This window comes from Chiloscyllium punctatum, chromosome 10 (assembly GCF_047496795.1).
Source record: "Chiloscyllium punctatum isolate Juve2018m chromosome 10, sChiPun1.3, whole genome shotgun sequence".
NCBI lineage: Eukaryota > Metazoa > Chordata > Chondrichthyes > Orectolobiformes > Hemiscylliidae > Chiloscyllium > Chiloscyllium punctatum.
The window spans coordinates 41,692,914-41,717,699 of record NC_092748.1 but is presented as its reverse complement, the minus strand read 5'-3'; the positions used below and the strand labels follow the sequence as shown (position 1 = coordinate 41,717,699).

At 41.6% G+C, this 24,786-nt stretch overlaps 1 protein-coding gene across 1 annotated transcript in view; it reads right to left on the bottom strand.

The window, feature by feature from the left end:
• LOC140482065 (signal transducer and activator of transcription 4-like) overlaps positions 1-15,755 on the bottom strand; it is a 107,326-nt gene extending 91,571 nt beyond the window's left edge. Inside the window, exon 1 of the mRNA XM_072578973.1 lies at positions 15,652-15,755. The gene's annotated coding sequence lies outside the window, so the exon portion shown is untranslated. The remainder of the gene's footprint in view (positions 1-15,651) is intronic.
• Positions 15,756-24,786: the final 9,031 nt, after the last annotated feature.

The following is a 24,786-nucleotide window of genomic DNA, read 5'->3' as shown; positions in this document are numbered from 1 at the left end:
CTTACATAATACACCCACACACACCCTGTTCCCCTGGCTGAATTATTATTTATTGTAAATGTGTAGTTTGGAACATTTTGCTAACACAGGAATATAACCAGCAATTATTACTTCTATTGGATATAGTAGATAATTGTGAAAAATATATTAGAAAATGTATTATTTGTTGCAATGTCAGCTGTAACAAAACTCAATATGAGTCAGTATGTATTTTAATAGAAGGTAGGTCATTTCAAAAAAAGCAGAATATCTGACAATCTTCTGAGTTTCATAAGGGAAAAAAGGTGTGAACATGTGAAAGTGTTACAGGTATTTTACCACAAAATATAAAATATAATGCAACCACAAACACAAATACTGTGACATTTCCAACCTGGGTTTGTCTTCATCATGTAGTGCCAGAATGGTATATTTTTTTCTACTCTGAAAATGTTGATGCATCTTAATCTGAAAATAACTGACTGGAAAATAATGATGGATGTGCCCAATTCCTGATGTACAGGGAAGGTAAAGAGAAAATCTAACACCATTTGGTAAATGAGTGTTCAAATTTCTCATTATTATCATAAACGTTATTCTGAACAAATCCCTGATATTGATAACTGTGTTGTGTTAAATCAAACACTTTTTTTGTGCAATTTTTAAGGGACACATTTTAAGATGAGAGATTTTAAAAAAAAGACATGGGGGCAAATCTTTTCATGTAGAGGGTGGCTTGTTTTGTGGAATGAACTTCCTGAGGAAGTGGTAGATGTGGACATAATTACAATGTCTCAAAGACATTTGGATTCTTATGTGAATAAGAAAGCTATAGAAGGACATGGGCCAGGAGCAGACAAGTGGAACTAGTTTTGTTTGGGATTATGTTCAGAATGGACTGAAGGATCTGCTTCCATGCTGTATGCCTCTTTGGCTCTATGTTCTACTTTCAGTTCTGAGGAAGGGTCACTGGACCTGAAACGTTAACTCTGATTTCTCTCTACAGATGCTGCCAGAACTGCTCAGTTTTTCCAGCAAATTTTATTTTTGTTACTGTTTTGTGCAATTTTTACCTTACATTATGCTTTTGATGCATATTCTACTTTCAGTTCATTGTCACCTTGATTGCTGGGAATGGGCTAGGTTTTAATCAGTAACTCAGAGGGGAAAGAAAGAAAGATGGTGAGGCAAAACACAAAGCTTAGGGCCCAGACAGTTGAAGGCACCATTATGAATCTTAAAGCAAAAGGGGGTCCAATTAGGGGGAATGCAAAATTTATTGTGGGCTTTTGGGCTGGTTGGGGTTCAGAGATAGGCGAGTCTGTGAAATAATGTTAACAAGGATGAGAGGACAGCAGTGGTTTAGATGTGCTCATCTAGATGCAGGCTGGAGCAATGGAACAGGGTTCTACTCACAGGTTGGTTCAGAATGGGAAGTGGGGAAGGGAGCTAAGGTTATAATGCAGAGGTGAAATTAGGCAGTCTTTAGGAAAAGGAGATAAGATGGTCAGATCAGATTGAGGTGGTAAACAGTCTGCCCCTTTGCTCTGCAAGATCTAATGTTATGAGGTTCCCCTGAACACACATCTTCTCACGTTTCTCTCCTATCACATGCTTCTCCAGGCTCATCTCATCTGTAAATCTAATTTTCTGATTCTTTGACCATGTTCCTAAATAAACTGCTGCCAACCCAACATCCCCCCTGACTTCCATGATAGCAGCTGTCTCTGCTCACGTACAGGTTGTTTTGCTATAACATTGGTTTCGTCAACGCAAATTTGCTGTAATGCAATTGACAAATTGGGGACACTGTTTCTAAGAGCAAACTTTCAAAATGTGCATCGGCTCTATAGCAATTACATCTCCAACACTTTAACATAGAACATTACAGCGCAGTACGGGCCCTATGGCCCTCGATGTTGCGCCGCCCTGTCATACTAATCTGAAGCCCATCCCATCTACACTATTCCATGTATGTCCATTTGCCTGTCCAATGATGACGTAAATGCACTTAAACTTGGTGAATCTACTACCATTGCAGGCAAAGCATTCCATACTCTGAGTACAAAGAAACTACTTCTGACATCTGTCTTATACCTATCCCCCCTCACTTCAAATTTGTGTCCCCTTGTGTTTGCCATTCCCATACTTGGAAAAAGGCTCTCCCTATCCACCCTATGATTATCTTGTATGTCTCTATTAAGTCACCTCTCAACCTTCTTCTCTCGAACGAGAACAGCCTCAAGGCCCTCAGCCTTTCCTCGTAAGACATTCCTTCCATACCAGGCAACATCCTAGTAACTCTCCTCTGCACCCTTTCCAAAGCTTCCACATCCTTCTTATAATGCGGTGACCAGAACTGTACCCAATACTCCAAGTGCGGCCGTACCAGAGCTTTGTACAGCTGCAACATAACCTCCTGGTTCCGGAACTCAATCCCTCTATTAATAAAGGCCAAAACACTGTATGCCTCCTTAACAACCCTGTCAATCTGGGTGGCAACTTTCAGGGATCTGTGTACATGGACACAGAGATCTGTCTGCTCATCCGCACGCCCAAGAAGTCTACCATTAGCCCAGTACTTTGCATTCCGATTACTACAGCCAAAGTGTATCACCTCACACTTGTCCACATTAAACTCCATTTGCCACCTCTCAGCTAAGCTCTGCATCCTATCTACGTCTCTCTGCAACCTACTACATTCTTCGTCACTATCCACAACTCCACCGACCTTGGTGTCATCCGCAAATTTACTAACCCACCCTTCTAAGCCCTCATCCAGGTCATTTATAAAAATGACGAACAGCAGTGGACCCGACACTGACCCTTGCGGTACGCCGCTAGTAACTGGACACCAAGATGAACATGTTCCATCAACTACAACCCTCTGTTTTCTTTCAGTAAGCCAATTACTAATCCAAACTGCTATGTCTCCCACAATCCCATTCCTCCGCATTTTGTATAATAGCCTACTGTGGGGAACCTTATCGAATGCCTTGCTGAAATCCATATACACCACATCAACCAGTTTATTCTCCTCTACCTGTTTGGTCACTGTCAAAAAAATCAATAAGATTCGTTAGGCACGACCTACCCTTCACAAAACAGTGCTGACTGTCCCTGATCAGATTATTCTTTTCTAGATGGTTATAAATCCTAACACTTATAACCTTTTCCAACACTTAACCAACAACTGAAGTGAGACTCACTGATCTGTAATTACCAAGGTTGTCTCTACTACCCTTTTTGAACAAAGGAACCACATTTGTTATCCTCCAGTCCTCAGGCACTATTCCTGTAGACAATGATGATTTGAAGATCAATGCCAAAGGCTTGGCAATCTCTTCCCTTGCTTCCCAGAGGATGCTAGGATAGATCCCATCCGGCCCAGGGGACTTGTCAGTATTTCTAACACCTCTTCCTTGTGAATCTCAATCTCATCTAGTCTAGATGCAAGTATCTCTGTATCTTCCTCGCCAGCATTTTCGTTTTCTATAGTGAACACTGCTGAAAAAATATTTATTTAGTGCTTCCCCTATCTCCTCTGACTCCACACACAACTTCCCACTATTATCCTTGATTGGCCCTAATTTAACTCTCACCATTCTTTTATTCCTGACATACCTATGGAAAGCCTTAGGGTTAACCCTGATCCTATCTGCCAACAACTTCTCATGTCTCCTCCTGGCTCTTCTGAGCTCTCTTTTTAGGTCTTTCCTGACTTCCTTGTAACCCTCAAGCCCCCTAACTGAGTTTTCACATTTTGTCCTAACATAAGCCGCCGTCACCTTCTTGACCAGGGATTCCACTTCCTTAGTAAACCACGGCTCACGCGTTCTATATCATCTTCCTCCCTGCCTGACAGGTACATACTTATCTACTTTAGGTGCTATTTTTCTATAAAGCAGGGTTGCACAAGAACGCAACCATCATGTTTTAGAAGAACTACTAGTACAACTTCGCGCTCTCACATTTGTTGTTCAAAAAAATATCTGCTACCTTCTCTCTTGGAATTCACCATATCACCTTACTTTCAATCTTCGTTCCATCTCCAATTTCATTGATTATGATCTCCCCTTCCAAAATGATGCCCATCCTCCCTAGAACTCCCTCCAGTCAGGTTTACGTGATATCAAAATAGCTTTAATCAAACAGTCAAATGGTATTCTATAGGAACTGGAATGAAATAAACTATCCTGCCTCACATACATCAATGGTGTTCAGCCTTTAATACAACTGACTACACTATTCTCCTTGAATGCCTATCCACCATTATCTAACTGGCTGGTTACCAAATTGTATGGCAAGCTAGGAACAGGAGTAGGCCATGTAATCCGTCATTATTTAGATCAGAGTGGTGCAGGAAAAGCGCAGGTCAGGCGGCATCTGAAGACCAGGAAAATCAATGTTTCGGGCAAAAGCCCTTCATCCCGAAACGTTGATTTTTTTTTTTCCCTACTCCTCGGATGCTGCCTGACCTGCTGTGCTTTTCCAGCACCACTCTGATCTAAACTCTGGTCTCCAGCATCTACAGTCCTCACTTTTGCCATGTAATCATTCATGCCTATCCTGTCTTTTAATGATACCTTGGATGATCTTCAACATAACATAACACTATTGACTAGAAATTTTCCTATATGCCTGAATAATTTCAGAAATTAAAATTCTAACACTTGGTTTTAATTGTAATAATTTATCTGGCATTATTTCATGCAATAGTGTTTCCTAATATCAGTCTGGAAAGGTCTACCAGTAGAGGGACTAGCAAACATCCACAGTTAAATTAGTATATGTTTGCAACAGTGCTTCATAAAATTCAGGATTTTTAGTTATTATTTCACCAAAGACTTAAATAGAAACAAAGCTTCAAAGAAGTCACATTAGATTGGCCTGGCCCAGTCCAGTCCATATTATACAAATTAGGAGGGTGTTGGCCATTCAGCCCTTGAGCCTGCTCCATCACTCAATAAGATCACTGCTGTTCTGGTTGTAATCTCAAATATGCATTCCCATCAACCCCTGAATTTTTCACCATCGAGCTTAACATGAATCTACCCAGTTTTGACCAAAAAAAAATTCAAAGATGCTGTTTCCATCATGTTCTCAGGAAATGAGTTCCAAAGACACACAATCCCTGTGGAAAAAGAAAGCTCACCTCGTCTCTGTTTTAGGTAAAAACAATGACTGCAGATGCTGAAAATCAAATACTGGATTAGTGGTGCTGGAAGAGCACAGCAGTTCAGGCAGCATCCAACGAGCAGCGAAATCAACGTTTCGGGCAACGTTCCTGATGAAGGGCTTTTGCCCGAAACGTTGATTTCGCTGCTCGTTGGATGCTGCCTGAACTGCTGTGCTCTTCCAGCACCACTAATCCAGTATCGTCTCTGTTTTAAGCAGGCAATCCCTGATTTTTAACTAATGACCCCTGGTTCTAGATTCTCCCATTTAGAGGACACATTCTCTTCACATCGACACTGTCAACACCATTCAGGATTTTAAGCATTTCAATCTGGTCGCCTATTACTCTTCTAAACTCCAGCAAGTACAAGCTTAACCTATTCACATCAGAGAACATGCCCATTTCTGGAATTAGACTAGTAAACCTCCTCTGACCTTCCTCAATGCATTTCCATTCTTCCTTAAATAAGATGCTCAATATTGTATACAGTACTCCAGATGCAGTCCCCACCAGTGTTTGTCTAAGTGAAGCATAATGTCCTTAGTTTTCTATTCAATCACCTCATGAGAAATAGTAGTGCTCTATCATTTCTCCTATTTACTTGCTATTCCTGATTACTAACCTTTCCTGATTCATGCATGTGGACCAAATCCTTCTATATCTCCGTAATCACTCATCATTTAGATAAGATTATTTTTATTCTTCCCGCCAAGATAAATAATGTTACATTTTTCAACTTTGTACTCTATTTTCCAGAGTCTATTCACTTAATCTATTTTACTGTCGCCTCCTTGTTCCCTTCACAACTTACTTTCCTGCATATCTTTGTGCTGTCAGCAAATTTAGCAACCATATCTAGCATCTCTTCATCTAAGTCTTATACATAAGTTACAAAGCTTCCTGTGGCACACCACTTGTTACATAGTGCCAATAATTTATACAAATGCTAGCCAGTCAATCTTCTACCTATGTCAATATGTTACCCCCTACAACATGAGCGTTTATGTTCGCAATATCACACTTCTTCTGGAAATCTAATTACAACACATTCGCTGGTTCTCCTTTATCTACAACAGATGTTACCACCTCAAGGAACTTCAATAGCTTAGTCAAACATGAATTTTCATTCATAAAACCACTTTAACACTGCCTGATTACCTTGAACTTATCTAATTAACTTATGATTGACTTCTTTTATCATAGCTTCCATCATTTTCCCTATAAGAAGCTATCTGATCTAATAGTTTCTGGTTTTATGTCTTCCCTCCTGTTTTGAATAAGGGAGTTACATTTGCTATCTTCTAATCTAATTGAATCCCTGAATCAAGGGAGTGTTAGAAAATTAAACACATCAACTATCTCATAAGCACTTCTTTTAAAACTGTAGGGTGATAGCCGTCATCAATAATTCACTCCATATATCACTTTTCTAGTCATTGCAATTTTCCTGAGTTTCTCCCTCCCATCCATTTCCTGATTTACCTGTTTCTGGGAAACAGATCCTTCAGAGTGAAGACAAATGAAAAATACAGTTTCTGTTCACCTTCCATTTCCTTTTTTTTCTATTATTAATTCTCCAGTCTCAATTCTTAAAAGAACAGCACTCATTTTATTAACTCGTGAAAAAAAATATTTATCAAAACTGTCCATTTTATATTTCTCTAACTTTCCCTCCTAATTAATCTTTCCGTCATTCCTTATTTTTTTTTCCATCCAATGTTCTGACATGCCACCAGATTGTACGTAATTATGTGCTTTTTCTTTAAATTTGATACTATTTTTAGTACTTTATCTGGCATCTTTACTAGGTATTGTGTAATAACAACAGGTCATTGGCAAACACAAATATCGTCAAGAGCCATATGTTGTGATTTGAAAATGGTCATACATATGAAAGTCTAAGTAAGAAGTATTTTATTTGGATTGAAATGGCAGGATTACATCTGATGTTTTCAGTGTCATTTGAAGAACATATATGCTTCTATATTGCTTGAAATCTGCCGTTTCCAGCATCTATCATTGAAGGAAACAGTTATCTAACAAGGAATTTTGTTCCATGATAAATATTTTGTTTCAGAATTAACTTTTATAGCAATATTTTGGCTGTTCCCTCCTTAAAATCAAAGTTTGTGCAGTGGCTTATGCACTGGATGATATTACTTGTATATAATGCTCTCATCTTTCTCGTTAACTGTATGTTGTGGTTCTGTTCGCCGAGCTGGGAATTTGTGTTGCAGACGTTTCGTCCCTTGTCTAGGTGACATCTTCAGTGCTTGGGAGCCTCCTGTGAAGCGCTTCTGTGATCTTTCTTCCGGCATTTGTAGTGGTTTGAATCTGTTGCTTCCGGTAGTCAGTTCCAGCTGTCCGTTACAATGGCTGGTATATTGGGTCCAGATCGATGTGCTTACTGATTGAATCTCTGGATGCGTGCCATGCCTCTAGGAATTCCCTGGCTGTTCTCTGTTTGGCTTGTTCTATAATAGTAGTGTTGTCCCAAACAGAACAGCCAGGGAATTCCTAGAGGCATGGCACGCATCCAGAGATTCAATCAATAAGCACATCGATCTGGACCCAATATACCGGCCACTGCAGCGGACAGCTGGAACTGACAACTGGAAGCGGCAGATTCAAACCACTACAAATGCTGGAGGAAAGATCACAGAAGCGCTTCACAGGAGGCTGCCAAGCACTGAAGATGTCACCTAGACAGAGGACGAAACGTCTGCAACACAAATTCCCAGCTCGGCGAACAGAACCACAACAACGAGCACCCGAGCTACAAATCTTCTCACAAACTTCGTTAACTGTATCTTTCAATTTTTATTTTACAAAGTGTTGTTTTAAATTCTGCTGACCACGTTTCTACAATATTTATTCAAAGGTACTGAGAGTTCATTTTTAGTACTAAGAGTAGCTTTTAAGTAATGTTAACAAATAATTGTGCCTACCATTTTGCTATTTTACCAACTGAATTGTCTCATTCACCTCAACCAAGACACCCTTATCCAGTGCCTTCTCTTGTCATCCCTTTCGTGATATTCAAAGCTATTCTCATCTCTCCCATCAATTTAATTTTATTCCTCAGCCGTGATGTCGAACAATTCTTCCGTCACCTCCGCCTCCGAGCTTACTTTCACAATCAGGACTCCCGCCCATCTTCCGAGGACCCCTTCGCCCACCTCCAACACACTGCATCCACCTGGACACCCCACGCTGGCCTATTACCTGCCCTCTACCTCTTCATTTCCAACTACCGCCGGGACATTAACCGCCTCAACCTGTCTACTTCCCTCCCCCACTCCAACCGCTCACCCTCACAATGCGCAGCCCTCCAATCCCAACCTCACCATCAAGCCAGCGGATAAAGGGGGCGCAGTGGTAGTCTGGCACACTGACCTCTACACCGCTGAAGCCAAACGTCAACTCGAGAACACCTCTTCCTACTGCCCCCTCGACCATGACCCCACCCCCCCATCACCAAACCATCATCTCCCAGACCATACAGAACCTCATCACCTCAGGAGATCTCCCACCCACAGCTTCCAACCTCATAGTCCGGGAACCCCGCACTGCCCGGTTCTACCTCCTTCCCAAGATCCACAAGCCTGACCACCCTGGCCGACCCATTGCCTCAGCATGCTCCTGCCCCATTGAACTCATATCTCTACCTACCTCAACACTGTCCTATCCCCCCAGTCCAGAAACTCCCCATGTACGTTCGAGACACCACTCACGCCCTCCACCTCCTCCAAGACTTCTGTTTCCCTGGCCCCCAACGCCTCATCTTCACCGTGGATATCCAATCCCTCTACACCTCCATCCGCCATGACCAGGGCCTCCAAGCCCTCTGTTATTTCCTCTCCAGACGTCCCCAACAGTACCCTTCCACTGACACTCTCATTCGTTTGGTCGAACTCGTCCTCACCCTTAACGATGTCTCCTTTGAATCCTCCCACTTCCTCCAGACCAAAGGGGTAGCCATGGGCACACGTATGGGCCTCAGCTATGGCTGTCTCTTTGTTGGCTACGTAGAGCAGTTGATCTTCCTTAATTACACCGGCACCACTCCCCACATCTTCCTCCGTTACATTGATGACTGCATTGGCGCCACCTCATGCTCCCGTGAGGAGGTTGAGCAATTCATCAACTTCACCAACACATTCCACCCTGACCTTAAATTTACCTGGACCATCTCTGACACCTCCCTCCCCTTCCTGGACCTCTCCATCTCCATTAATGACGACCAACTTGACACTGACATTTTTTTACAAACCCACCGACTCCCACAGCTACCTGGATTACACCACCTCCCACCCTACCTCTTGCAAAAATGCCATCCCGTATTCCCAATTCCTCCGCCTCTGCTGGATCTGCTCCCAGGAGGACCAGTTCCATCACACAACACACCAGATGGCCTCCTTCTTTAGAGACCGCAATTTCCCTTCCCACGTGGTTAAAGATGCCCTCCAACGCATCTCGTCCACATTCCGCACCTCCGCCCTCAGACCCCACCCCTCCAACCGTAACAAGGACAGAACGCCCCTGGTGCTCACCTTCCACCCTACCAACCTTCGCATAAACCAAATCATCCGCCGACATTTCCGCCACCTCCAAACAGACCCCACCACCAGGGATATATTTCCTCCCCACTCCTTTCCGCCTTCCGCAAAGACGGTTCGCTCCGTGATTACCTGGTCAGGTCCACACCCCCAAACAACCCACCCTCCAATCCTGGCACTTTCCCCTACCACCGCAGGAACTGTAAAACCTGCGCCCACACCTCCTCCCTCACCTCTGTCCAAGGCCCTAAAGGAGCCTTCCACATCCATCAAAGTTTTACTTGCACATCCACTAATATCATTTATTGTATCTGTTGCTCCCGATGCGGTCTCCTCTACATTGGGGAGACTGGGCGCCTCCTAGCAGAGCGCTTTAGGGAACATCTCCGGGACACCCGCACCAATCAACCACACCGCCCCGTGGCCCAACTTTTCAACTCCCCCTCCCACTCTGCCACGGACATGGAGGTCCTGGGCCTCCTTCACCGCCACTCCCTCACCATCAGACGCCTGGAGGAAGAACGCCTCATCTTCTGCCTCGGAACACTTCAACCCCAGGGCATCAATGTGGACTTCAACAGTGTCCTCATTTTCCCCTTCCCCCACCTCACCCTAGCTCTAAACTTCCAGCTCAGTAACTGTCCCCATAACTTGTCCGGACTTGTCCGACCTGCCAATCTCCTTTTCCACCTATCCACTCCACCCTCTCCTCCTCCTCCTTCATCCCCTCCCCCACTCACCCATTGTACTCTATGCTACTTTCTCCCCACCCCCACTCTCCTCTAGCTTATCTCTCCACGCTTCAGGCTCACTGCCTTTATTCCTGATGAAGGGCTTTTGCCCGAAACGTCAATTTCGAAGCTACTTGGATGCTGCCTGAACAGCTGTGCTCTACCAGCACCACTAATCCAGAATCTGGTTCCCAGCATCTGCAGTCATTGTTTTTACACCATTCTGAAGAGGTGTCACATCTGAAATGAAACATTAAGTCTGTTTCTATCTCCAAAGATGTTGCCAGACTTGCTGAGTTTCTCCAGCAATATCTGTGTTTGTTTCTCTAGCCAGTATAACCTTTACCTGTCCTTATCTTCCACTGCCTTTTAACTTCCATAAAAATCACTCAAATCCCCCCCCCCCACCCCCCACCCCCCACTGCCATCACCTGTTGGCAGCCTCTAATCCTCTCACATTCCAATTCTTCTTTCACCTTATGTGCTTCCTCATTTGCCTGACACCACTCACCAAAAATCCATCAATAGATAAATCTATTAAACTGTTCAAATAAAACAGTATAGACCAACCAAAGACTAACTATTGTTATGGATTCCAGCAAATATAATCAGAGTCATAGAATCATACAGCAAGAGCAAATATCCATCGGTCCAACCAGTCCATGCCAACTATGTTCGCAAACTAAACTAGTGCCATCTGCCTGCACTTGGCCCATATCCCTCCAAACCTTTCCTATTCATGAACTTATCCAAATGTCTTCTAAACGTTGTAACCATACTTGCATCCACCACTTTCTCTGGAAGTTTAGACCAGTCACTTTTGAAACAGTTTCTACCCTACTGTTGTTAGAATACTGAATGGACTCTCAAACTCTTAATGTTCACCTGTCCCTGTGATTTTGTTTTTGCCGCTGTTTACCTATTATTTACTTATCTATGTTACTTAACTCAGTGATCTGCCTGTATTGCTCACAAGGCAAAGTTTTTCACTGTGCCTCGGTACAAGTGACAATCAAATCAATTCAATTCAATTCAAATTCAATTCCACACATGAACCACTGTCTAAAAAAGGTGTTCCTTCTGTCCTTTTTTTAAATGTTTCTCCTCTCACTTTAAAAAATATGCCGCTAATTTTGAACCTCCCCACCACTCTAGGGAAAAGACTCTGCCCCTCATGATTTTACAATCTTCTTATTCTTCCAGACATTTGAGATCGCTCTCCATATTTGCTTCTCAATTTCCCTCTGACTGTTTTTTGTGGTGGTGGAGGGGTGGGGGGGGGGGTAGAAAAGAGAGAAGAGAGGCATATAGTACAATCCCATCAAGGTGATCATCCCTTTCTTATTTCTAATTTCAACCCATATATTTTCACTAAATGATTGCTTGGAAATATCTTTTCTCAATTACAGTAATAAAGCTTTCCTTCATCAATAATGCCACTTCCCCTCCTCTCCTGCCCATCTTTGTATTCTTGTATTCTTCCTATAATATCTAAAGCCCAGGATATTGAGCAGTCAGTCCTGTTCATCCCTCAGCCATATTTCTGTAATAGCCGCATGTCCCATTTACATGTTCCCATATGTTCTTCAGAATTACTTCATTCTCTAACTTGCTCTTGTCTGTCTTTTCTAAATAACTTGCTCTTTTCTGATTTAGAACTATCCTCCTCTTTCTTTCTATCTTCGCTGTTACTTAGGAAGACTCCACACTTCTACATCCACCCCCCCACCCACCGAAAAAATGGAACTAGCAAACCTCCTCACCAGAATATTTGTCCCTTTCCAGTTCAGAAGAAACCCACCCTTTTTGAAGAGGTCTTTTCTATCCCAGGAGAGATCCCAATGATTCAAAAAACTGAATCCCTATGCTTTGTGCCACCTCTTCAGCCATTGATTTATCTGCCCTATCCTTTTGTTCCTTCCCTCATTAGAACTTGGCATTAGAAATAAACCAGTGATTACTACTTTTGAGGCTCTGTTTCTTAAACTTCTACTTAACCTCTTAAGTTCACTCTTCAAAGCCTTAGCTCTTTCTCTAACTTATGTCATTCCTACCAATGTGTACAACAACCTCTGGCTTCTCACTCTCCCCTTTAACAATATGTTTCAAACATTTGGAGGTATCCTTAAACTTGGCACCAGGAAAGCAACATACTGTCGTAGATTCACACTCACTGTTGCAATATGTCCTGTTTGTGCCCCGGACAGAAGAGTCCTCTATAATCATTATTCTTTTAACTCTTGACAAGCACTGTTTAGCATAGATCTTGGTGTCCAAGATCTGACTAACACTTCTATTTTCCTCTGAGAGATTCACGCTTTCAACAGTACTCAAAACAGAAATTCTGTTTAAGACAAGAATAGCTGCAGAAGACTTCTGAACTACCTTCTTACCTTTCCTGACAGTCAATCATCTGTCAGACTGTTTCTGCTGTGTAATCACTTTTAAATCTACTAGTCTTCATACCCAGTGTCTCTTTTATGCCCTCACTGACATTAAGCTTAACAAGCAGCAGCTCTCAATTGCATCCTTATAAAAATAAACTACCTTTCCTTACCCGCAGATTTAATATTAAGCATGCATAAAATAGAAAAAAAGAATTTGAACATAAATAGTAAAAAATAAATCAAACACTTAGCTGAACAAATCAAAAAAAGACTCCTCAAATAATCCAACATAAATAGTCCTAAACTGTTTACCACAAACCCAAAACCTGGAGATGCTGAAAACCTTCAATAAAAACAGAAAATTCTGGAAATACTCAACAGCCCAGACATCATCTATGGGGAGAAATAGGGTGCATGATTCATGTTGATGACCCTTCATGACAAAGCATGATCGACCTGAAAATTGAGCCTAGTTTGTCTAAACTCTTCTCCTAATCTAACCCTCAGAGCCCAGTTTTCATTCTGGTAAATCTGTGCTGCACTCCCTCCTCTCCCCCCCTCCCCCCCCATCAGTTAATTTATCAATATTCTTCTATTGCACAATTTTCTTCTATCTCTAATGCTGTCTGTCTTTGTGCCTTCTGTAAATTTGATTGTGGCATTCTATTCCATCATCATCTAAGTCATAAATAAACCTGGACCATAATTCTGAACCAAAACAGATTTTGCAGGACACCAGGAGCTAAGCAGAAATTATTGGTGGGCACCAATGCAATGGTGAGACAGCAGGAAAAGTAGCCATTGCAAGTAATTATCTGGCTACGCCTGGTTAGAAAAGAATGGAACAAAGAGTAAGGATAATGGGCAGTCACTTTAATTGACACAATGTGACTACTGGCCCTCCAATTTTTCATCTACAGACTACCGTCGTGATATTAACCAGAAACATGTCAATTTCCACTGGTACGCATGACACCCAGCTGGATCTCATTATCGCTCCATCTGAACACAAAAACAGTCTCTAAATTGGACATGAAAGTGTTCACTCTGCTTTCTCCCAGAAGAAGGGTCACTGAACTCAAAACATTCCTCTGCTTTCTGTCATTGATACAGTGAAACCTACTGAGTTTCTCCAGCGATTTCTATTTTTGTTTCATTACATTCTTTTTATATCCTCTGGTTGGGTAATTAAATAAATTACACTTCAAATTTGCAGTACTTTTTGCATTTTTTGAATTTACATTGAATTTAGAGTAAAGTCTTCCCATCCTTTTGAATTTACATTGATTTTACATGAAAGTCTCCCCGTCCTTTTGCATTCTGCATTTATATGTACTTGAGCAGACTTTCCTTGTATTCATACTTAACACTACTCTTAACTTTCTCTGTTGGCCTTAAATCTCAATCTGTTGCAAATTCAGCTAATTGTTGTTAGTCATTTCATACCAATTGCCAGCAATGATTACCAATCAATATATTTTAATTCAAATGGAAATTTTAAATATGTAATCTGAAGTTGACATCAAAAAGATGAACTGAAATTGAGAGTTCTATGATTTCCACATCTTGCATTATTAAGGTCAAAATTCTGAGTACGGTGATGCAGAGGTAAAAGCATTTGTAATGTTAAGACCTGCATTGTTTGATTTAACACAATGCGAACAGATTTATTTTCAAAATCACCATACTAATACTTATTTATGTTGTGGGGCTGGTAGAAAGACTGCATAAAGGGAATTATTTTATTATTTAAGAATTGATTCTTTGTCCATTTCATAAAATAAAGAGAATATGTCAAAAGCTGATAGCAAGTTCATCAGGAGAAAATAAAAAGTTTTGTTTCAGTAGTAGACCCCTTCTCAAAGTCTGAAAGTTGATCAAATGCTCAGCTCGAAAGGACAACACGTATCTTTTAAGTTTCATTTTTGATGAAGGATCTACACTTAAAATACTAATCCCATTCTAGAATTTGTTGTGTATCTTAGCATTTTAGATTTAATTAGATATTTCCATATTCAAAAGCTAAAATCAGCATACAAACAGAAAGTTGACCCAGTTGAGTCATTCCTACCACCTAGCTGAAAAATGTGATCACTCAAGGGATTTCCCTGTGACAATGAACGTCACAGACCAGTCAGTAAATATTCCGAATAAATCACACCAGCTCGAAATTATTCTTTTTGACAAGATACGCGCTACTCAAAAATACTGATTACCATCATCATTTAAGATAGGATGACCAGGAGTGAAACACCAGCTTGGAGAAAGATGGGGTTTTGTTGCATGGTTTTGGAACAACTACAAACACCCTTTTTTTGCACGTCATACAGGCAAAGAAAAATGTTTCTTTTATACAAATTTGGACGCACAAAATTAACATATTGCTTCTGGGTTATTTCTCTCAGACGGGTTGCCAACTCTAACTACATTCTAAACTAGAGACTGTGGTGCTGGAAAACCACAGCAGCATCGAGGAGCAGGAGAATCGACGTTTCGGGCAAAAGCCCTTCATCAGGAATACATTCTAAACTTCTAAAATTCGATTAAGTTATAATCAAGTCAGCGCCCAGCCCAGAGCTTTTAAATATTTCACCGGTAAAGTTACAGCGAGTATTCATTATTTCCAAATGCCGAATCTCTCCCGGTTGGAGCAAGGTGGGGAAAATCGGTACGAATATAAGCGAGGTTTTACAGCGCGAAGGACGGGCACGACTCAATGTCACCAAGTGACAGGAGCCCAACTAATGTTGTCCAAATCATCCAAAATTATAACTTCTCAAACGTTTCCGTCCTGGTGTAATACTCATACTACTTACCTTGCAGCTTTCAATCAATAAGTCAGTGCCAGTGTGAATGGTATAAGTTCAGCTTTCTCTCTCTCTCTCTCTCTCTCACTGTGTATGTATACACTGTATCTCCCTCGCGGTAATGACTGGGTTCCGGCTTCTCTGGGTCACTGAATTGGTTACATGAGCCCAGGCGTTGACGCGCATCGTTTCCGGCACGCGCTGCGTTGGCAATGTTTCTCTTCCATTCAATGAGGCGCGCGCTGAGCGCGCGGCCACGTTACCCGGAGCTCGCTCCCGCCTGCTTGGGAAAACGAAGCTGCGGAAACGGCCGCAGCGCAGACGCCGGTAACCGTGTGCTTGTCAGCGACGGTGACCCTGCTAAACCAAAGCACCTGCATCTTACCTTACCTCCCCCTCTGTTTCCTCCTTCCATCTTACCTTTGTTTTTCCTGACGGTATGAATTATCTAGATAATGTCCCAGACACACCATCCCTGAGGATGCCATGTCCCAACTGGAAGCATAGCCTCAGAATAGGTGATGATACTGTGGTACACAATCAGAAGAGAGCTGCCCTGGGAATCCTAAACATTGACTCCCCTATACAGTGAAGTAGCATGGCACCAGATCAAACAAGGAAACCTCCTGCTGATTACCACCCCTTTGCCTCCCCTCCAATTGCCAGCTGATGAGTCAAAGCTCCTTGGTGAACACCAGCCATTCAACAAGAACAAAAGATAGCAAGGATGCAGAAAGCAGTCTGGTTGGGGGATTTCAATGTCTACCACCAAAAGATGCTCAGCAGCAGCACTAATGAGAAGAGCTGATCGAGTCCTACAGGATATTGCTGCTGTACAAGGTCTGTGGAAGGTGTTGAGGGAACAAACAAAAGAGAAAAACGTACTTTACCTCATACTCACCAATCTATCTGCCACAGATACCTTGACAGTATCAGTAAGAGTGACATTTGCACAGTCCTTGAGATGAAGCGCCAGCTTCACATTAAAAATCCTTTACATTGTTTTGTGTGGTACTATCACCATGCTAAATGGGACAGACTTTGAACAGATCTAGCCACTTAAAAATGGGCATCTATGAGGTGCCTAGGGCCAGCAGCAGCAGACCTATACTTCAATACAATCTGCAACTTAATGGTCCAGCACTACTCCCACTTTACCATTACCACCAAGCCAGGGAATCAACCTTGGTTCAACGAAGAGTGCAGGAGGGCATGCCAGGAGCAACACCAGATATACATAAAAATGAAGCGAGATGATTCGTGTGTCTAAAAGCATAAGCAATAAGTGATAGTTAAAGCTAAGAATTAGAATGGTTTAGAAGGATATGAGCCAAGTGCTGGCAAATGGGACTCGGTCACATTGGGATGTCTGGTTGGCATGGAATAGATGGATCGAAGTGTCTGTTTCCATACTGTATGACTCTATGACTCTATAATTCCATAATCAGTGAAGCAGATCTAAGCTCTGCACTCCCGCCACATCCAGTCGTGAATGATGGTGGGCAGTTAAACAACTCTCTGGAGGAGGAGACTCTATAAACAGCTCCATCCTCAATTAGGGAACAACTTAGCACATCAGTGTAAAAGAAATGATAGGTGTCAGTCTTCAACTAATTCAATTCAATTCAAAGCTGGAGACATGGGATAATGCAAAAGCAATGGGCCACAACACCGTTCTGGCAATAGAACTGAAGATTCGTGCTGCAGAACTTGCCATATCCCTAGCCACAATGTTCCAGTGTGGCTACAAAACTGGCAGTTACCCAATTTTGTGGAAGATTGCCACAAAAAAACAGGAGAAACCCTAACCAGCCAACTAGACTCTCCATCATTAGTAAAGTGATCGAAGGAGTAATCAACAGTGTTAACTTGCTGAGCAACCACTTGCTGTTGCCCAGTTTGGGTTCTGCCAGGGCCATTCAGCTACTGACCTCAATACAACCTTGGTTCAAACATGGACAGAAGGGCTGAATTCCAGAGATGAAGTGAGAGTGACCACCTTTGATATCAAAACCATAGTTGACAACTGTGGTTTCTAGAAGCCCTAACAAGACTCAAGTCAATGAGAATCAGGGGAAAATACTCTGCTGGTTGGAGTCATGTCTGGCACATAAAAAGATGGCTGTGGTTTTTCGAAGTCAATCGTCTGAGCTCCAGGACATCTCTACTGGTGTTCCTCAGGTAGTATCCTCGGCCCATCTTCAGCTGCTTCATTAATGAAGTTCTCTTTATTATAAGGTCAAATTGTATTATCATCGTTGATGATGATACAATATTCAACACCATTTGTGACTCCTCAGATACTGAAGCAACAAGAACTGAAAAGGTTTAGGCTGAAAAGTGGTAAGTGACATTTGCGCCAAGGAATGCCCATCTTCAATAAGAGAGCATCTAACCATCATCTATTGTCATTATATGGTGTTCACATCACTGAATCACCCAATAACAACATTCCTAGGGTTACTATTGACGAGAAACTAAACTGGATTAGGCATATAAATACAGTGGAGAGAAGAGCAGGAAGGAGGCCTGCAGAGAGCAAATCATCTCCTGACTCCTCAAAGTCTGTCCACAAGGCACAAGTCAAGAATGTGATGAAATAATCCCTACTTGCCTGTTGAGTACAGCTCCAATGGCATTCAATAAGCTTGACAATATTCAGAACAAAGCAGCATACTTAATTAGTACCACATCTACAAACAACTTCCCCCTTCACCATCAACTTTCAGTAGGAGCAGTCGGTACTATCTACAAGATGCACTGCAGAAATTCAGTAAGGCACCTTAGACAGCACCTTCTGAACCAAAGACCAATGTAAATCCTGCCTCTGCCTTCACACGCTGTGAATGCTCTTCTCCTTGTTACCATCTCCGTAGAGACCTAAAATCTTTAAAAAGTGAATTTTCAAACAGCTAATTGGCTTCTACTTCAACAAACAATCATTATGTATATCAAATATCAATTTACATGAAGCTAATATACCTAAATAAAGAAAAGGGACTTTTTCTTTTAGTTAGATACCCTACAGTGTGGAAACAGACCCTTCGGCCCAACAAGTCCACGTTGACCCTCTGAAGAGTAACCCACCCAGACCCAGTTCCCTCTGACTAATGCACCTAACACTATGAGCAATTTAGCATGGCCAATTCACCTGACCCACACCTCTTTGGACTGTGGGAGGAAACTGGAGAACCCATAGGAAAACTCACACAGACACGGGGAAAATGTGCAAACTCTCCACAAGCGGTTGCCCGAGGCTGGAATTGAACCTGGGTCCCTGGTACTATGAGGTAGCAGTGCAAACCATTGAGACATCATGCACTCCTGCATTAATAAATGAACACAATTGAAATATGGCTACAAAAGCTCTTGCTATTGTGATGATGTTGCTCCTTCAACAAGATTATTCTGTCCTTGGTTTTTTTTCCAAGAGGGTTCATAATGGCACAGGTGCTGAAATGTCTGAACTGGCTACTTTAATAATTCTTAACAGATGCTGCCGAAGTCAACAACTAGAAAGGGCTTTCAGTTTTTATTTTAAAAACACTTCTACAATGAAAGGGGATTCGTTAGTTGTCCCAGTTCAGGACTTTTTCTAGTTTTGGGTTAGTTTAAGCTGGGGACCCAAAGAAACAGCTCCATACTGATCTTCTCTCTCTCTGACATCACTTTCCTGTAAGGACCTGTGTTTGAATTTACCTTTTTTGCCAAGGGGTGTTTATGGGATGTTGCAGGAAATTGGAACAACTCTGTTAAATTGCGTTTTTGTGTCGGTTGGGTTTTCAAATAGTTATGTTATTCTAAATTGAGTTTTCTTTTGTTTTGTGGTTCTACCATAGTCTGCAAATAAATTCTGTTTTTTTAAAACCGAGTGATTTGACCAGCTCCATTGCTCCTGGAATATTAATCTTATATTCGCTTAAAATAACTAGAAAACTTAGGTTTTGGGCTACTTAAAATGTTTTGAGGGGGTCTGGCCTGGTCTATAACATTGTGCACTGCACTTCTGCAGATGTGCAGCATTACAAGAACAAATCCCATATTACTTTGCTTTCCAATAGGCTCATTCTCCCCTTTGTATTTAATCATAATTTCCAGTGTTTTTCAAAAGTCATTCCACTCAGCCCAAATCTTCTAGATCTAACTTTTCCCACCAGCAAATTCCACTCCAGCAGCTCCATGGCCATTAAATCTTCAAAAGTAGCTCTCCTCTCTTTTGAATAGAAAGCAAACTCTAATGAGTATTCTGCTTCTCCATAGCAGCAGCTGTTTGATTCTCCCCACACAGCAGTTGCTTTCTTGCTCTTCCAGCATCTCACAAAAACAGCTGTCATAGAGTCATAGAGATGTACAGCATGGAAACAGACCCTTCAGTCCAACCTGTCCATGCCGACCAGATATCCCAACCCAATCTAGTCCCACCTGCCAGTACCCGGCTCAAATCCCTCCAAACCCTTCCTATTCATATACCCATCCAAATGCCTCTTAAATGTTGCAATTGTACCAGCCTCCACCACATCCCCTGGCAACTCATTCCATAAACGTACCATCCTCTGCATGAAAAAGTTGCCTCTTAGATCTCTTTTATATCTTTCCCCTCTCACCCTAAACCTATGCCCTCTAGTTCTGGACTCCCTGACCCCAGGGAAAAGACTTTGCCTATTTATCCTATCCGTGCTCCACATAATTTTGTAAACCTCTTTAAGGTCACCCCTCAGCCTCTGACGCTCCTGGGAAAACAGCCCCAGCCTGTTCAGCCTCTCCCTGTAGCTCAGATCCTCCAACCCTGGTAACATCCTTGTAAATCTTTTCTGAACCCCTTCAAGTTTCACAACATCTTTCCAATAGGAAGGAGGCAAGAATTGCACATAATATTCCAACAGTGGACTAACCAATGACCTGTACAGCCGCAACATGATCTCCCAACTCCTGTACTCAGTACTCTGACCAATAAAGCAAAGTGTACCAAATGCCTTCTTCACTATCCTATTTACCTGCGATTTCATTTTCAAGGAGCTATGAACCTGCACTCCAAGGTCTCTTTGTTCAGCAACACTCCCTAGGACCTTACCATTAAGTGTATAAGTCCTGCTAAGATTTGCTTTCCCAAAATGCAGCACCTCGCATTTATCTGAATTAAACTCCATCTGCCACTTCTCAGCCCATTGGCCCATCTGGTCCCGATCCTATTGTAATCTGAGGTAACCCTCTTCGCTGTCCATGACACCTCCAATTTTGGTGTAGTCTGCAAACTTACTAACTGTACCTCTTATGCTAGCATCCAAATCATTTATGAAAATGACAGAAAGTAGAGGGCCCAGCACCAATCCTTGTGGCACTCCACTGGTCACAGGCCTCCAGTCTGAAAAACAACCCTCTACCACCACCCTCTGTCTTCTAACTTTGAGCCTGTTCTGTATCCAAATGGCTAGTTCTCCCTATATTCCATGAGATCTTATCTTGCTAATCAGTCTCCCATGGGGAACCTTGTCAAATGCCTTACTGAAGTCCATAAAGATCACATCTACTGTTCTGCCCTCATCAATCTTCTTTGTTACTACTTCAAAAATCTCAATCAAGTTTGTGAGACATGATTTCCCACGCACAAAGCCATGTTGACTTTCTTGAATCAGTCCTTGCCTTTCCAAATACATGTACATCCTGTCCCTCAGGATTCCCTCCAACAACTTGCCCACCACTGAGGTCAGGATCACCAGTCTATAGTTCCCTGGCTTGTCTTTACCGCCCTTCTTATACAGTGGCATCACGTTTGCCAACCTCCAGTCTTCCGGCAAATCACCTGTGACTATCGATGATACAAATATCTCAGCAAGACACCCAACAATCGCTTCTCTAGCTTCCCACAGAGTTCTCGGGTAGACCTGATCAGGTCCTGGGGATTTATCCACTTTTAACCGTTTCAAGACATCCAGCACTTCCTCCTCTGTAATCTGGACATTTTGCAAGATATCACCATCTATTTCCCTACAGTCTATATCTTCCATATCCTTTTCCACAGTAAATACTGATTCAAAATATTCATTTAGTATCTCCCCCGTTTTCTGTGGCTCCACACCAAGGCCGCCTTGCCGATCTTTGAGGGGCCCTACTCTCTCCCTGGTTACCCTTTTGTCCTTAATATATTTGTAAAAACCCTTTGGATTCTCCTTAATTCTATTTGCCAAGGCTATCTCATGTCCCCTTTTTGCCCTCCTGATTTCCCTCTTACGTATACTCCTACTTTCTTTATACTCTTCTAAGGATTCACTCGATCTATCCTGTCTATACCTGACATATGCTTCCTTCTTTTTCTTAACCAAACCCTCAATTTCTTTAGTCATCCAGCATTCCCTATACCTACCAGCCTTCCCTTTCACCCTGACAGGAATTCTTTTACTGTTCGTTGTATTTGTGACTATGGATGTGTAAGTGTTCATTGGATTTCAATAGGTTCTGTTCGTGTTTAACTCTTATAATAATCAGATCACATAGGCATGATTCTAAACTGGGGTGCATCTGGAAATTAAGTTAAAGGAGATTGTTAATACATAACTCACCTTTAAAATCCAAAGTTTGCAGTGACCTTGACCCCCCCCCCTTCCATCTAATCTTTCCATTTCCCTCACCCTCCATTGAATTTCTTCTGCTACTGTTATGAAGGTGTAAGGGATACGTTTAAGGGAGTTGAAGAACTTAGCAAGCACACAGAGTGCTGGAGAATTTACAATGTAACATTTGGTCCAGCAGCTAGCAGTACCTGGGTTACTATGAAACAAAAAATAAATTCATATTTGGCCAATCAGTTTAAATTATACTCCAAGATACTAACCTCCTATCAAGTTTTAATTTAATATTTTGACAATATTAAAACCAATGAAATGATCCAATGCTTTGGGGTATAAGAACGGGAAAAATTGTACAATTGAAGGAGAACTGCCAAGCTACCAACATATGCAGACTGCCTGGAGAATAGCTCTTTTAAAGGTATCTTTATCTCTCAATGAACTGTAAAACAGAAATCCCTAAGAAGAAAAGACAGAGGAAGATACAAAGAGAAGACTTGACAGCTGGTTGGTTTTGAAATTTTGAATTTTTTGGTAAATCTTAAATGGGGGTTTGATTGGACTAGTATTGTAGAATGGAAAGTAAAATATAGGTTAGAGAAAAGAGTTGTAAATAGTTGTAAGTTAATATTCTATGTTAGACTTAACAAATAAAGTTCTTAAATTTTTTGTACTTTAAATAATGACTTTTGGGATAGTTTTTAGCCTCTTGAATTTTAACATCTTAAGCACGGATTAAATCATTTCTGTGTTGCAGGTTTAAACTAGCAGGGGTGCGGGGTTTACCACGTGTCACAGCAGTTTGGGGGCTCAACCGGGATTTGAACTAGTTTAGACAGATTTGAATAGATTTGGGGATATGAAAAATCCCAGCAGATTTAAACACTTGCAGGTTAGTGTCCTAGATCATTAAATAAAACATAGGGGAGACAATTTGTTTTATTTCGGTGACTTGTGGTTGAATAAATTAAAAGTGAGAGAAATGGCTCCTAAAATTGCTAAAGAGCTTCTGGGATTTGAAGATGATTCTCAAATTTGCCAAGAAAGTTTAGAAGGAAAGAAAAAGGCCATACTTTTAGAATTAGCAAATAAGTTAGATTTGGGTTTAACCAAAGACAAAAGTAAAGCTGAAATTGGAAGGTAATTACTCAAATACTTAGGTGTATCAGAGAACAGGCAAGTGCAGTCGAAAAACTTACAATTACAATTGAGAAAAGTGGAGTTAGAAGATAAACAAAGAGAGAGAGAGAGAAAAGAGAGTGAGAAAGAGAGAGAGAGAAGGTTCTTAGCTGAGTAAAGAGAGAGACGAAAGGGAGAGACAAAGAGAGACGGAATTTGAACTCAAAGTTGTGACTTAGTCAGCAAAGTCAAATCAGCAGGATGGAGATTAAAAGAGAAGATAGTGATATATACAAGTATGTCAAAACTGTCACATTTTGATGAGGAAAATATCAAAACCTTCTTTATTTCATTTGAAAATTGGCTAGGCAATTGGAGTGGTCCGAGGATTTATGGGTAATGCTGGTTCAGACTAAACTGGTAGGTAGAGCTAATGAGGTATTTGCCGCGCTGTTAGATGAGGGGTCAAGAGGTTGTGAAGATGTTAAACAGGTTATTTTAGGTGCTTGTGAATTGGTACCATAAGCATATAGACAGCGGTTCAGAAACATAAAGAAGGAACCAGGTCAGATTTATGTTGAGTTCAAAAGAATTAAACATAGTCATTTTGATAGTTGAGTGTGTGCTTTAAAAATAGATAAGACTTTGGGGCTGTACGAGAGATTGTTCTGCTGAAGGAGTTTAAAAACTCACTTCCAGAGATGGTAAAAATTTACGTGGAAGAATAAAGTTCAGGAAGTGAGAAGGGCAGCAGAATTAGCAGATAAATACATGTTGGTGCATATGACAAACTTTCGGCCAGAATTTCGACCTGTGAAGGATAAAAGTTGGAAGAAGGGAAGATCCTATACAATGAAACCAAGAGTAGACAACACTGGTAAGAATTTACCACAGGTTAAAAAAGAAGCCCAATAGGGTGGAAAAGAGGTGAAAGTCTTCAGGTGTTTCCACTCTAGTAAAGTGGGACGCGCCCTTTGAAATTAATTAAAGAAAATTTGACAGGACCAAAGTCAGAGATGTCACTATTAGATTATATATTGGAGTTGAGGGAGAGACTAAATCGAGTAGGTGAGTTAGCTAAACAGCACCTAAAGAGGGCACAATATAGAATGAAGCAGGTGGCAGATAAAAGTTCTGAGACTCAGACATTTCCCGAGGGGATGATTTATTAGTACTGTTACCAGTGAGAGGAGATCCCTTCAAAGCCAGGTTTGGTGGTCCCTATCAAATTGAGAAAAAGTTGAGTCAGGTGAACTACCTAGTAAAGATGCCAGATAGAAAAAAAAGATATTGAGTATGCCATGTGAACATGTTAAACTTGTATTATAGTAGAGAGAAAGAACTGGAGAAACAGGTGTTAATTACTGCCTTGCAGAGTGAGGAATCAAATCCAGATGATGTGGATGTTGTTGTGCCTCAAAATAGATTAAAAAGTGAAGATGGTCGGGAGGAGTAAGATAGG